The sequence below is a fragment of the Phascolarctos cinereus genome, unplaced genomic scaffold, assembly GCF_003287225.1.
Source record: "Phascolarctos cinereus isolate Bilbo 61053 unplaced genomic scaffold, phaCin_HiC Scaffold_4;HRSCAF=312, whole genome shotgun sequence".
Classification (NCBI taxonomy): domain Eukaryota; kingdom Metazoa; phylum Chordata; class Mammalia; order Diprotodontia; family Phascolarctidae; genus Phascolarctos; species Phascolarctos cinereus.
The window spans coordinates 17,224,389-17,238,988 of record NW_027555847.1 but is presented as its reverse complement, the minus strand read 5'-3'; positions in this window follow the sequence as shown (position 1 = coordinate 17,238,988).

Sequence of the window (14,600 nt, the reverse complement as noted above, 5' to 3'; positions counted from 1 at the left end):
CCAGTGCAAAAACTCAGAATCTAGTGGAGTGGAGTGTCCTGTGAGAGGAACCACAAACAGGCCAGTGTTGCTGGGTTATAGGATATGTGTAGGGGAGAAAAGTCTAAGAAGACTGGAAAGGTAGCAAGGGGCCAGGTTATGAAGGGCTTTGAATGTCAAACAGGGAAAAATCTATTGGATCCTGAGGGTCATAGAAACCAACTGGAGTTTAGTGAGTAAGGGAGATGAGGTGGTCAGATCTTCATTTTAGAAAAATCACCTTGTCAGGTAAATGGAGGATGAATTGGAATGGGAGAGTTGAGACAGGGAAACCCATTAAAAGGATATTGCTGGAGTCCAGATGAAATGAGACAAGGCCTGAGGATACCTGGCCTTCAAATCTATGAGTGACTTACATCTCCAGTGTGATTGGACTTCCTGCACCCTCTGAAATGATGTAATTGTATCCTATGCTCCAAGCTATCATTTCCTTGATCTTGAATTTCCTCTCACTGATTATGACTTCTTGCCCTGTTAATTGTCTCTACCTCAATTCTCTTAAAATTCTTCTTTGATCAAACCACTTCTTAAAGCCTTTCCAGCCCTCCTCCTTCTCCATCGCCTCCACTGTCTTCACTTTCCTACCTTCACAGTCTTGACCCTGTAATTGACAATTATGTACTCACTGTCCTCTATAATTCAATTCTTTGTCCCCTGTCTTTCATGAAATAACAGAATTTTAGAGTTGAAAGGGAGCTTAGCTGACCATTTAATCCAACTATTGTTTGAAAAAGAATATTCTTTAAAGCATACCTGACAAATGGTCATCTAACCTTTGCTTGAAGACCCGCATCAAGAGGGAAGCTTCCACTTCCTCTAGCAGGCACTCACCTTTTTTAGGTCTCAAATTGTCAGGAAGGTTTTCCTGACATCAAGCCTCTATCTTCTCTGCAACTATACCCATTGCTCCAAGTTTTTCCTTCTGGGACCAAGTGGAACAAGCAGACACATGAAGACTGTCCCCCACTCCCACCCTGAAGCTTTCTCTTCTCTTTCCTGTAAATCCATAGCTTTGTGTCACCTATGGCATTTACCTTATCTATTCCTAATTCCAAGTTTTATGATGCTGCAAGAAGTCATACAACTATACTATTACCTGGGCTCACTTAAAGTTCATGTGGAAAATTCCATTTATCTCTGTTAAAAGTCATTTTATTTGATAAAGTCCAATGTCCTGTTCTACAAAAACCTTTAGGGGATCTCAGCTTGGTCATCTTTGTGTTAGCTGTATGTACCCATTTTGTATCATTTGCAGATTTCCTAAACATGACACCTATTCCCACATACAGGCCTTTCAGAAAGATGCTAATTAGCATAAGGCCAACTGCATAACCTTGGGGTACTGCACAGGAGACTGCCCTCCAAGCTTTTTTGTTTTCTCTTTTTCATCTGTTCTCTTTGTCCTATCCACCCTGAGCATTTGGCCCTAGCTTTTCTTTGACTCTTCTCTTTTCCCCAAACAGCTGAATAAAACTCTTTTTGTTGTTTTAAGATCATGCATTTAGAAATGGAAGGGACCTTTGAGTGTCTTGCCTCCCCCCATCATAGACAAAGAAACTAAACCCTACAGAGGTCTAATGGCTTGCCCAGGCTCTCAAATATTGTCATAGAGATAAAGCTAGAAGGGACCTCAGAGTTAACTAGCCCAACCATCTCAGCATATAGATGAGGAAATTGAGGCCCAGAGAAGTCAAAGGACTTGCCCAGGATCCCAAAGCTTGTGTCTGAGGCAGTCAATCAGTCAGTCACTCAGTGAATAAATGAAAAAGTGAATTCATGCTAGGGACCCAAGAAAATACTCAAACAGTGCCCTTGACCTAAAGCAGCTCTCAAGATTTGACCTCATCTGTTCCTGACTCCATGTGTAATGACCCATCCCTTATGTCATCTACAAAGAGCTCAGCAACTTTCCCACTCGGCTAAACAAAAAGCCTCATATCCCTGAGTCACGAACAGCCAGTCATGAGTTTGAATATCAACTAGCCTGCCAATTCCCCAGGTTCCTCCAGCATGAAAAAGCATAGGTCCTTGAACTTTGACTTACACACTGGTCCAAGATCCTTGTTCACTACTCCTGATGCCTGGTCCTGTTTGACCCAGGTATGAACCCCATGAAAATCCACTGGGCTGTTCAGATGTGGGCTTCCCCATTCCACCTGGGATTCCAGTGGCCCTGAACTATTTCCATTTTCCCTGACTGCCCCTTGCCTTTTCAAAACCTCAATAAAGCTTACTTGTTCTTCTTTCTCTTTGTTAGCTCCCATCTTTGTGGCATATTCTACTACCTGGCAGTACTCCACCTATAGTCATGACAATTTTCTCCTTTAAAAGTATCAGCTAGTGTCTAGGTCTTGGAAGCTGCTCGTATTTCCCAAGCTACAGATTAAAGAATGTAGGAGGCAGGTGCCAGATCAAGAACCCTGTGACTGGGGTCAGATTCTAATTGTCCTGACACTAGCTTTGATGCACTGTGTCAGGCTTTCTCTGTCATCCTCCACAAACCATCATTCTAGCCATATGGCTTTGAAGAGTCTACCTTGACTTGCTCCACAAGATAGAGGACTAGAAATTTTCTCTGATACTCTTGACCTCTAAAAACTCTCCAAAGTGAGAAATTTATACAAGAAGGAAAGCAATAGAAAAAGTGTATAACCCTTCTGACCTCACCTAATGAACAAAATAAGTTGAATGGAGGAGAGGAAGAAAGGATTTTACTTAGTTACTTAGAGAGAGAAAAAGGGAAAACTTAGATAACTAGATAAAAGGAAGAAAGAAAAAAAGGAATTCATAAGTAAAGTGAGTCTCTACAATTAGGGAAAATGGTAAAAAAAAACAGAAAGGGGGAGGCTTGGGGTGAGGGGAAAAGAGTTTGTGGGAATAGCTTTACTTTAGAGTAGATTGCACAAAAATGACAAGTAGAGACAAAGTATTATCTTTATAGAGGAAGAAAATACTAATTTTATAGAGTACTAATGTTACTGAGGAAAATACTAATTCAGAAAAATAATATTTGGGACAAATGGATGAAAATATGAATGTAATTCTTATAATTTTGAGGTGAATAGCTTAAATAATCCAATAAAATGTAAAATAGATGGGCTAAGGAAACAAAACCCCACAATGTGTTTCTTACAAGAAACATGTCTTAAGAGCAAAGATATACACAAAGTAAAAATGAGTGGCTCTCACAAAATTTGCACTGCATTGGGTGCATCCTAAAAAGGATGAGTTGCAATCATGCAATCAGATAAAGCAAAAACAAACATCCAAAACACAAAAGAAGATAAGCCAGGAGACTACATCCTGCTGAAAGGAGTCACAGACAACGAGATGATATTCATGTGTATGAATGCACATAGATTCATAAGGGATATATTTATCAAATTACAAAAAAGATATAGAAAGTAATATAATAGTAACAAGAGAACTTAATATTCCTCTCACACTTTTGCACAGATCTAAAAAAAATTTGAACAAATAGAAAAATATCAAATAGAACATATTTCTAGAGAAACTAGAAACTGAAAGATTTATGGGGTCTTCTAAATGAGACTACTAAATAATAAATATTTCTTACTACTGTTTTGCAAAAATTTACCATGTATTAGGACACAAATTTATTGCAAATAATCATAAAAAATTTGACAGATTAAACACATTCTTTACACACCACAATGTAATAAAAAAATAATAATTTGAAAGACAGATTCAAATTTAGTCTTAATAATGAAATCTTCAATAATAAGTGGATAAAAAAAAGCAAATCAGAGAAACAAGTAGTATGTGTAGAAAATGATTATCATAAAACAATTTACCAAAATTTCTGGGATGCAGGTAAGGCAGTCCACTAGGGAAAAATTGTATCTCTAAAAATATAAAAATATATATTGAAGTAGAAAAGGAGAAGATTAATGAACTGAATATGAATTTTTAAAAAATTAAAAAGCCAACAAGTAGAAAAACTTAAAGATAAGCATGAAAGAGGAGATATTGAAAACTAAAAATGAATGAGATAATGGGAAACAAAAACCCTTTAAAGTAATAAACACAGCTAAAAGCTTATTTTTTGAGGATAACAAAGCTAATAAACCTTTAGCCAGCCTCATTTAAAAGAAAAGACCAGAAAAATAAATCAACAAAATAGCAAATGAAGCAGGTGAAATTACAGCAAAAACTAAAAGAGATTTTTTAAAAAAGAACCATCAGAAGTTATTATGCTGCTATATGCTACCAAAACTAAGAACACAAAAGAAATAAAGTAATAATGTAAAAACACAAAATATCTAAACCAACAGAAGATCAAACACATCTTATAGAATCCAGTTTCAGGAAAGGAAACTAGCTTTACTAGATACAAATGAAGTACTGACAAGGAGGACGAAATGCCTGATTCTGATAGACTTAAAGGAGAATTCTATCCAACTTTGAAAGAACAATTAGCGCTAATATGACACAAATTATTCTTAAAAATTGAGAAAGAAAGCCCTCTACCACATTCCTTTTATGAGACAAACATAATCCTAGTGCCTAAATCAAGAAAAGACGCTGCAAAGAAGAGCTATAGACCAATATCATTTGTTCAGTTATTTTCCGTTGTCATGACCCTATTTGGTTTGTTTGGTTGGTTTTTATTTTATTTGTCTTGTTTTGTTTTTGTTTTTGTTTTTGCAGCGACACTGGAGTGGATTGCCATTTCCTTCTCCAGCTCATTTTACAAATGGGGAAACTGAAGCAAACAGGGTTAAGTGATTTGCCTAGGTTAACACAGCTAGTAAGTTTCTGCAGCCAGATTTGAACTCAGGTCCTCCTGACTCCATGCTTGGTGCTCTATCCATTGTGCCATCTGGCTGCCTAATATCATTAATAAATACCAATCAATCATTTTAAATAAAAGGCTATAAAACAGACTATAGCAATTCATCCAAGAAATCACTCGTTATAACCAAGTCTGATTTGTACCAGAGGTGCAAGGATGGTTGAGTATAAGGGGGGGAAAACAAACACATAAGCATATTTAAAACAAAAATGCAAAACTACATGGTTATCTCAATTTATGTAGAAAATCCAAAAGTACAGGCACTGATAGACCCTTTCATTATCACAAAAAGCAGCTTCTAAAACCAAAGGCAAGTATAATGTGCAATGGAGATATACATAGAACGTTTCTCCATAAATATAGGAGTAAAGGAAGGACATCTATTCTTTCTTTTTTTTTTTTTGGCAATGAGGGGTTAAGTGACTTGCCCAGGGTTACACAGCTAGTAAGGGTTACATGTCTGAGGCTAGATTTGAACTCAGGTCATCCTGAATCTAGGGCTGGTGCTCTATCCTCTGTGCCACCTAGCTGCCCTCAAGGATGTCTATTCTCTTTGCTAATATTTTGAATATTTCAAGAAATATCAGCAATCACAATAAGATAAGACAAATAGATAAAAGGACAAAGATAGATACAGGTTATACAATTACCCACATTTGCTGATGACATGATAATTTCCTTAGAAAATCCTATGGAATCAATAAAGGTGATAATTGTGAGAATTCATATCTTCATCAAAAAGCATTTCTAAATAATAATAAAAAATCTAAAAGGCACTAACAAAAAGGGAAATCTCTTTCAAAATAACCACAAGATGCCTCAAACATTTGGGGATCAAAATATCAAAACACACAAAATACTTGTTTAGATTCAATTATAAAATATTCCTTGAAGAAATGTCGAACATCTTAAACAGTTGGAGGAGTACTTAGTGCTCATGGCTAGGCCGTGCCAATATAATAACAATGCCAATGCTAACAAGGCTCATTTAGTGTTTTAGTGCTATGCTAATCAAACTGTCAAACTGATACTTTATAGAACTCAATAAAAATTTTTAAAAATCATTTTGAGAAACTAAATATCTTAAATATCAAGGGAAATAGAGAAAAATGTAGAAATGAAGAGAGAATAGCTCTTCTGGATTTCAAAAAAACATTATAAAGTAACAGTCATCAAAACCATTTGCTGTTGATTAAAAGATAGAGCAATAGGTAAACGGCATAGACAAATTGGAGCTCAATATCTCTGTTCAACAAACCTGAAAATATGAATTACTTAGTAAAGATTTCCATATTTGATAAAGTCTTCTAGAATTGGTAAGTAGCATGGAAGAAATTAGGCTTACATCAACATCTTGTGTAATATTCCACAATAAATTCAAAATGGATATGTTACCTTAATAATATGGATCATTCCACTCAAGAAAATTAGAAGTAGTTCTTAAATCTTTCACAGCTGTGGGTGGTAGATATATTCTTAAGAAAGAAAGAGGAAATTACAAAAAATAAAATAGATAAATTTGATTAAATAAAACTATAAAACTTCTGTAGAAACAAACTGTATCTAAGATAATAAAGGAGGTAGTTGAATGGGGAAAAAGCCTTTGTTATGAAATTTCTCACATAAAAATTTGATATCCAGTATATACCAACAACTAACATATATACATATGTATGTGAATGGTTTTCAGAAGAATTGCAAATATTAGCAGCCATAAAAATAATATTAAAATCACTAACAATAAGAGAAATACATATCAAAGGAGCCCTGAGGTTTTACCTCACTCTTAGCAATTTTCTAAGCAAAGATAACAAAAGGTGAGAATAGTCAATGCTGGAAAGGTTTAGGAAAGATAAGGCATATCAGTGAACATTGTTGGTAGAGCTGTGAATGAGTAAAAACATTTTGGAAAGCAATTTGTAATTATGCAAATAAAATGACTAAAACATCCATATGTCTTGACCCAGGGATGCCTCTACTAGACTTACACCCCAAGGAAGTAATTGGTAAGAAGGAAGTCTCCATATAAAAGAGCATATGTATAGCAGCACTTTTGGGGTAGCAAAGATTTAGAAGCACACTTGATGCCCATTGGTTGGGGAGGGCTAAACAGATTGATCCATGAATGCAATGGGATATTTCTATACATTAAATAATGATGAATATAGAGAAACATAGGAAGATTTACAAGATTTGTTGAAGAGTGAAGCCATTAGAGTCAAGGAAACAATATACACAATCACTACAACAATGTAAATGGAAAGAACAACCATAAAACAAAAGTATATGCTGCCCAATTATAAAAATCAAGCCTGATCCCAAAGAAGAACTACAAGAAGATTCCTCCTGCCACATTCCTTTACAGAGCTGAAAAAGCCCCACCTGGGGAAAGGATGGTGGGTACATTTTCAAACTTTTTCAAGCATTAGTGGGTTTTAAAATTCTTTTATCACTTCTTCCTTTTTTTCATTAAAAATATTCTTTGTTATGTAGGGTGGTTCCTTAGGAGGAAGAAAAAGAGGGTTAGGCAGAAATTCTGGTGAGGTAAAAAACAAAGGATACTAATAACCTTCTTTTTTTATGTAAAAGATTTCAACACATCCCACCTCTAACTTAATAGGGTTATGACCATGGGACCTAACATCTCTGAGTATCAAGAAACTCCCTCAGTTTCTTCACCTGTAAAATGAAAATAATAATAGCATCTATCTCACTGGGTTCTTGTAAGAATCAAATGAGATAATATATGTAAAGTATTTTACAAACCTTAAAGCTATAGACATGTCTACTAGTGGGAGGGTGGTGGTGATGGTGATGGAGAAGGAAGAAGAGAAGGTGAAAAGGGAAAGGGAAAGGAGAAGAGAAGAATGAGGATGAAAAGGAAGGAGGAGGAGGAGAATAAAGAGGAGGAAAAAGGAAGGAGGAAGAAGAAAGGAGAAAATAGGAAGGAGGAGGAAGGAGAAAGGAGGAAGAAGAAGAGGAAGAGGAAGAGGAGGAGGAGGAGGTGGAGGAGAAGAAAGAGGAGGAAGAGAAAGAGAGAGAGAGAGAGAGAGAGAGAGAGAGAGAGAGAGAGAGAGAGAGAGAGGAGATGAAGGAGGAAGAGTAAGAAGAATTAATTTGAAATAAGAGGACTTAGGTTCAAATCTGTACTTTGACTTTGTGACTTTAGGCCTTTACCCTCTCTAAGCCTCAGCTTCCTACTCGGTCGAATGAAGACTTGGACTAGTTGCTTTTAGAGCACCCTTTGAACTCTGAGTCAGTGGCCCTGGATCCTGTGCAGGGCAGACCTACCCAGGGTAATGCCTGTGTACTCTTACTTTTTCAATTAAACCCAATGGTTAAAAGCTTAGCAACAGCCAGGAAACAGATCTGTAACAAGTGTCCACTGAAAATGTTGAATAGATCTCCGTTCTCATTAAGTAGACAATGATCTGACAAAGAGTCTATTCTTCCCCTCTAATGTGAGCACCAATGAATATAGGTTCTTATCAATGAGAGGATGAGTCTGAGGCAAACACTGCCTTGTCCTATATACACCTTGTCCTTTTTTGTATATTTGACCTCTGAGACTATCAGTTGCTCTTGATAAAAGGGGGTCATTTCACCATTTCATAGTTAGGTGATTCAAATGAAAATGGAATCAGGAGCAGTGTACACTATTTTAGATGTGGCTAGGTCTGGTGGGAAGAAATTTTCAATGCACTAAAGCAAGAATTCATAAACCAGGATCCATGGGGTCTGTGGATAAATTTCAGGTGGTCCATGAGCTTAGACAGGAAAATTTATATATTTCACTTTCACTATAATTGATCTCCATTCTAATTCTGTGTAATTTATTTTATGCATTTAAATACTTTTTTTTTTTTGAGAATGAGTCTAGAGGCTTCACCAGAATGGCCAAAGGATGCAACACACACACACACACACACACACACACACAGAGTTAAAAAGCTATGCTTTAAATGAAGTCCTCTTTTCTTTCCAACACAATTCAACAAACATTTTGAAGGGCCTCCTGTGCGACAGGCACCATGTTAGTCATAGAGGTTTACGATGACAAAAATGAAGCAATCCCTGTCCACTAGAAGATTATAATCTAGTGGTAGTAATGATTGAAATTTATTCTTAGTAAAAACTTAAAAGGCAGTATGGGATAGTGGTAAGTGCATTGAATTGGGGTTCAAATCCCTGCTCTGCCACTTATTAGTTATGTGATTTGGGGAAAGTCTTGTCATCTCTGTGGGCCTTAGTTTTCTCATCTGTAAAATCTGGATGTATCCTCTGTAGAGGGTCGGCTTTTGAGAGTTGGAGGACTTAGGCCAGCCCGGGTCTTACCTGTAGCTTGTACTAAGCCCAACAGCTGTGAAACTCAGGATGTCGGCTCACCACCCGTCTCTTGAGAACAGGATGCAGGAAGGGAGGAAACGGACGGGGTACAGGACAGGAGGCAGGAGAGAGTGTAACAGACAAGGGACAAGGAAGTAAGGAAATCACCTAATTAGATTTGTACTTTTCATGAATAACAATGTTACTATTGCTTGATCCAGCACTATATAAGCCTGAGCCCTCAGATCAATGAACAGAGTTTGTTCTTCGCTGCCCTCACCTGGCCCGTGGTTCTTTCTCTCTTCACACTCTGCCGGCATCAGACCACAGCCAGGGACGCAGGCGCTCCCGGCAATCCTCACAACAGACCTGTGATATAGGCAGTTTAAGTACAATTCTTCTCATTTTACAGATAATGGAGCAGAAACTCAGAAAAGTTAAATGACTTATGTAGGGTCACCCAGCAAGAAACAGTGGAACTATTTCTGATGCTAGGTCTCAATTCCAAAGCCAATGCTCTCTTCAGGGCACTACAAATGAGTGAACTAAAGATACAAGCACTAGGAAATAGAGAGGCCAGATACACATGGACTCACTTCCTGGAAAGGAATTTTCCACAGCCACATGGCCCCTCCAAGTGAAACTAGCACTCCAAGGGACTGTTCAGAGCCAAGGAGTTCTTGGACCATTGAAGAGTCTCTTGACCAAGTGGAAGCTCTGCAGAGGAAGAAGAATGGCAGCCATGATATGGAGGAGCAAATGTGGACTTTGTCCTTTATTGGTACTGTGAGTTATCTGGACTGTGGGGGTATAGGGAAAGGTATTGAATTTCTAGCAACCTTAAATATTTCCCCCTAGTCAGGGACATGGTAGAGAGAGGGAGAATCAACCTCAGGATAGTACTATAAGTCTCAAGGATTGCATAAGTCCCTGGAAGGTGGGGCAAAAAGACTTAAAACAGAGCAAAGTAGAGCTGGCTTAACTTCTTTTTTTACTCAAGTTGAGTCCTTTGCATCTTTTTGTTGCTAGATTAATTGAACTGTCATGTGTGTGTGTGTGTATATATATATATATATATATACATATATATATAAGTATATATATATATACATATATATATATATAATCTGTGTGTGTGTGTATATATATATATATCTGTGTGTGTGTGTGTGTATATATATATATATATATATATATTTATGTCATATATGTTTTTGGATATATATTATGTATGTACGTCTCTTAAGTGCTTACATAGGAGCTATCCCACCTTTGCAGAAATTCTGATTAAACTTCTGATATTCCCAAGGTGAAGCTCTGAATGTGGGCTACTCAAGAAAGTCCCAGAAGGACTTCCTAGCTCCTGGATAGGCCAATAGATCCCCAGATTTAGAGTAGGAAGAGACCTGGGTGATTATCTTGTCCAAACCTTTCATTTACATATTAGGAAACTGAGGCCAAGAGATTTAAATGACTTGCTCTGTCCCAACAGGTAGGAACAGCTGGGATTTTAATTCAGTTCCTCCAACTCCAGACTTAAAATGGAGCTCTTCTGTGGCGGCATGTCCCAAAGTCAGGACAAAAGACAATTGGATGGCTATGTTGCAGGCTGTCACACACCTTTGCTCTGGGATCATTTTAACATCATGTGTGTTATTGTGACATCATAGAATCCTGCCTCAGACACTTAGTAGCTGTGTGAGCAACTTAATCATAGGGACTTAGCCTCTCTGTGCCTCATGTTTTCCTCATCTGTAAAATGAGGGAGTTGGACTCATGGGCTTCTAAGGTCCCTTTTGACTCTACAATCCTACAACCTCATGAAACCCAGAATCTCAGAGTTGAGAGGGAGTGCCCTCATCAGCCATCTATTCAATCTAGACCTGAATAAAAAATACCTTCTATAACATACTTCAGAAGTGTTGGTCCAACTTTGCTTAAAGACCAGAAATTACAGGGACACATGGACATGAGTTGCATTTCCCCCCCAAATCCATAACTGTGCCTTTAAAGAGAGGAGTCTCCTAAACCAAATTGTAACTTACACAGAGAATTAGTAGGTGGCTAAGAATTGTATTATGTCACCCTGTGCTTCTAAATGAGGCTGACTGATTCACCCTAGGATGGAGGGAATCAGATTTGTGTAGGAGGCAGAAGAATTATCAGGTACATGAAGGTGGAACACCAGTTTTCAAAGATCATAATAAGATGCACCCAACACTAAAACCTTTCTGATTCTTTGATGTTTCAAGACTAAGAGGGTTAGACTGTGAGATCCTTGAAAGATTCTTCCTCTTCTTTGTATCCTCAGTGCTTAGCACAGTGTCTGGAACATAGTATACATGTAATAAGTGCTATTTGACTGACCAACCCTTTATGAGTATTGTAGGTATTCAAGAAAGATTTCTCAGTGGATTGGATAACCATTATCATTGTATGTTCTACATATGTAAGTGAAATGCATAGAGTTCTGCTTAATGGGAAACTGGGCAAACCACCTTCTCCTATTGGATGCTAGTGTGTTTGATAATAGTTGAATGAAGATGGGATGTTAGGGAATTTCAGAACATCAGAGTTGGAAGGGAACCCATGAAACATCTGGACCAACCTGTACTTTGAAAAAGTATCTCCATTACAATACAACCAACAAATGGCCCTCCCAGCTTCAGTACTCAACTTATTACTTCATATGGGGTCCTAATATGGTAAGACCATCAATCATCTCCCTAAACTTAGATTAGGAAGATGATTGATAATCATGCCCCTCTTTTAAAATGTATTATTTATTAATTTTTACATTTCAAAAAAATTTAAGTTCCAAATCTTCTTCTCCCTTCAGCACCCCCATCTATTGAGAAGGCAAACAATATGATACCTATTATATATGTGAAATCATGCAAAATATATTTCCATATTTGGTTCATTAAAGCAAGTGAGAAAATTATACTTCAATTTGTCTCAGAGTTTATCTGTTATCTCTTTGGAGGTGGATAGCAAAATTCATCATTAGTCTGGAACTAATTTGGATCATTGTATTGATCAGAGTAGCTGTCTTTTATTGTGAGTTATTAAAATATTGCTGTTATGTGCAACAATCTCCTGATTCTGCTAACTTCACTTTGCATTATTTCATATAGGATTTCCCAGGTTTTTCTGAAACCATCCTCTTCATCATTTCTTATAGCAAAATAGCCTATCACAATCACATACCACAACTTCTCTAGCCATTCCCTAATAGATGGGCATCCCTTTGATTTCCAATTCTTTGCCACCCCAAAAGAACTGCTATAAATATTGTTGTTCTTTGATCTCTTTAGGGGATATAGACCTAATAGTAGTATTGGTGGGTCAAAAGTTTTATAGCCCTTTGGGCAAAATTCCAAAATGTTCGCTAGAATACTTGGACCAAGTCACAGCTCTACCAATAGTTCATTAGTATACCTATTTTCTTACATTCTTTCCAGCATTTGTCTTTTCTGATAAATATGAGTTGTTTTAATTTGCATTTCCCTAATTAATAATGATTTAGAACATTTTTCATATGACTATAGATAGCTTTGATTTCTTCTTCTGAAAACTGCCTATTAATATCCTTTGACCCAATTTATCAATTGGGAAATGACTCTTGTTTTTGTAAATATGACTCAATTCCTTACAATTTGTGAAATGAATCCATTATTTGAGAAACTTATTGTAAATGTTTTTGTTATTATTTCATTGTCTATCATAGCTTTAAACAAAATGTATTGCCTGATTGTCTCTTTTAATCAGACCTATTTTTTGCTTTTGTTTTATCTGAGACTATGATTGATATCCCTGACTTTTTTACTTCAGCTGAAGCATGGTAGATTCTGCTCTAGCCCTGTATTTTAACTCTGTGTATGTATTTTTGTTTCAAGAGTGTTTCTTCGTAAACAATATATTGTTGAATTCTGGTTTCTAATCCATTTTGCTATCTTCTTCCATTTTATAAGTGAATTCATTCCATTCACACCTGTAGTTAAGGTTACTAACTGTATTTCCTTGCATCCTAATTTCTTCTGTTTGTCCTTCTCCCTTTTTATCCTATCTCTCCTTAAATGTTCATTTTGCTTTTGACCATTACCTCCATTAATCTGCCCTCTCTTTTATCATTCCCTCTTTCTGTTATCCCCTTCCTCTCCTATTTCTCTTCTGGGTAACAGAGATTTCTATACCCAACTGAGTTTGTATGCATATACATTTTCCCCTCTTTGAACCAATTCCAATGAGAATGACGTTGAAGTGTTGTACATGCCCTACCATTTACCTTCCATTGCAAAAACTCTTCTTTGTGAATCTCTTTTTTTGTGAGATAATTTTCCCATTCTTTCTTTCCCTTCCTCCTTCTCCCAATGCATCCTTCTTTGTCACTCCTTCATTTTTTTGAGATCATACCACCGTGATTAACACACCCGTGCCCTCTGTCTGTGTAGATTCCTTCTAACTGACTTAATAATGAAAGTCCTTGGAAGTTATATGTATCAATTTCCCATATAGGAATGCGAAGCTTAACTTTATTGAGTGCCTTTGATTTCTCCATCAAATTTGCCTTTTAATGCTTCTCTTTAGTCTTGTGCTTGAATGTCAAATTTTCTATTTAGCTGTGGTCTTTTCATCAGAACTGTTTTAAAGTCCTCTATTTCATTAAATATCCATTTTGCCCCTGAAGAATTATACTCAGTTTTGCTGGATAGGTCATTCTTGGTTATAATCCTTTGTCTTCTGGAATATCATATTCCAAGCCCTCCTCTTCTTTCATATGGAAACTGTAAAATTTTGTGTGATCCTGATTGTGATTCCATGATATATGAATTATATCTTTTTGGCTACTTTCAATATTTTCTCCTTGAGCTGAGAGTTTGGGATTTTGATTATAATATTCCTGGGAGTTTTAATTTTGGGACATTTTTCAGGAGGTAATCAGTGGATTCTTTCAAATTCTATTTTATTCTCCAGACTTAAGATATTGGCATAGTTGCCTTTATAATTTCTTGAAATGTGATGTCTTGTCTCTTTTTTGATGATGGTTTTTAGGCAGTCCAATAATTCTTAAGTTCCCTCTTGATCTATTTTCCAGGCCCAGTACTGGTGCTGCCACTGTGTGCACTCCAGGCCAACCCTCACCCTGCTGTCACAGAGGTCTCTTGCTAACTTCCTACATTTCCTTAGGCTGGAAAAATATTTCATCCTACCCTTTTGTTTGCCCTATCCCTTCAGAAGTAAAGGGGAGTGTTGGGAGACATCATCTAGCTTGCTACCTCTATTCTGCCATCTTGGCTGTACTTCTAGTCATGTTCCTCCTAATATAGCCCAAGATGAGCTTTTTTCCCCCCATCCATATCACACCTCCAGTTGACATGGAACTTCAGTCTACTGAAACCTCCAGGTCTTTTCCAGA